Source organism: Galendromus occidentalis, unplaced genomic scaffold (genome assembly GCF_000255335.2).
Source record: "Galendromus occidentalis unplaced genomic scaffold, Mocc_1.1 scf7180000077519, whole genome shotgun sequence".
Classification (NCBI taxonomy): domain Eukaryota; kingdom Metazoa; phylum Arthropoda; class Arachnida; order Mesostigmata; family Phytoseiidae; genus Galendromus; species Galendromus occidentalis.
In genome coordinates, this window is record NW_003805507.1 from 73,506 (window position 1) to 74,918 (window position 1,413).

Here is a 1,413-nt window from a genome sequence, read left to right on the forward strand (position 1 = left end):
TTTGCAGGAAATCTCCCAAGCTTCCTCTTTCAGTGCCTATGGATAGAAAATCCATCGCGCACATAAATGTAAGATCCAGTTCCGTGATTCGAAGCGAATTTCGCCTTCTGATTCTCATTTTGACCCCTCTGCACTGGCAGAATCCCATCCAGAGTCATGCGATGAGCTCACCAGTATCATATGCATCGAGAGGCAGCTGTCAGTTCTGGCGTTCATCCTGCTTGTCTATAGAACGAAGCTAATCCCCATTCTTCCAGTATGATGAGCAGCCGTAATTGGCAGATTCCCGCCAACAGCCTGGGTACCACATGCTGCGACTACGAGATGAGAGGTTTCGTTTGGAAATTTCCATCTCTCTACTGACCCGTTATCCGGAAAAAGTCGCTCCCTTCTCTGCGACTGTGTATCTTTTTCGAGCCAATGTTCGCAACCTTGATGAGGAGCACACATCGAGTGCACCTGCTCTAGCTATAAAGTCCTGCCTGCACGATCGAGACACCATTCCTCGCTCGTACTTATTCAAACCACCATGAAGTTCGCCCTTGTGTCGGTACTCGTCCTCCTACTCGGTCTAAGCGTCGTCTTCGCTCAACCTACAGCCAACTCGAGAAGCCCCGTGGTTGCAATCCTGGCAAGAGTTGTAGGTGAGCACCGTTCCGATTGCCCATGATTCGGTGCTTCTACGAAAATATTCGATCCACATGCGATCGTATGATGAAATGAGGATATTTTCACTAAAACTGAGAATTCTGTCCTTCCTGTGCAGGACCTTATACGGCCCAGAATATCGTGAGCCTGAGTGAGTGTCTAGATCTGCAGCAACCTTAGCTCGACGTAGACAAAGGGTTCGGGAAGCAAAATTGCGTCGATGGTAGTAAGGAGATGATATCAGACACTCCCACCGGAACTTGCTCCTTTTCAGTCAACCGACTACCTTTTGGGGCCGGCCCAGCGATCATCACGGCACTGGATAGAGCATTTCAATCAGTCCGAGGGACAGGTTGATAGGTCTGTCCCTCGATCTCCGTGGGAACTGCGGCTGGATGCCAATGGCGGAGATGACTTCCTGAATCAGTGGAAATCGCTATAATACCGTGGGGTGATACAGAGGGTCTATTGGACCTGCGAGTTTCCGTCGAGGCCTTAGTCTCGATGTGAATTTCCCGATAAAGCCGAAGACTTGCTCCACGATTGCATCGTTCGTCCTCCGTCTTTTCATTCAGTGCATTTACAAATCGATGGATAAGGGGAATCGTTCGATGATTGCTTGCGCTGCCGGGAGGCTGAGAGCGTGGCAAGGCATCGTGGCGATGGGAATAGAAACTCAAAACGGAGTTCAGGAGATGAGATTGCGCGAGGCTCACGGCCACAGTCGTTGAGGCAGCTCAGACGTCTGTGAAACAAGGACTTTCC

At 50.2% G+C, this 1,413-nt stretch overlaps 1 long non-coding RNA gene across 1 annotated transcript; it reads left to right on the top strand.

Moving 5' to 3' along the window:
- The first annotated feature begins 419 nt into the window (after positions 1 to 419).
- LOC100900940 (uncharacterized) lies at positions 420 to 1,197 on the top strand. Its single transcript, XR_145657.1, has 3 exons — positions 420 to 644; positions 767 to 799; positions 923 to 1,197. It is a non-coding gene; the product is annotated as an uncharacterized LOC100900940 (long non-coding RNA).
- The last annotated feature ends 216 nt before the right edge of the window (positions 1,198 to 1,413 follow it).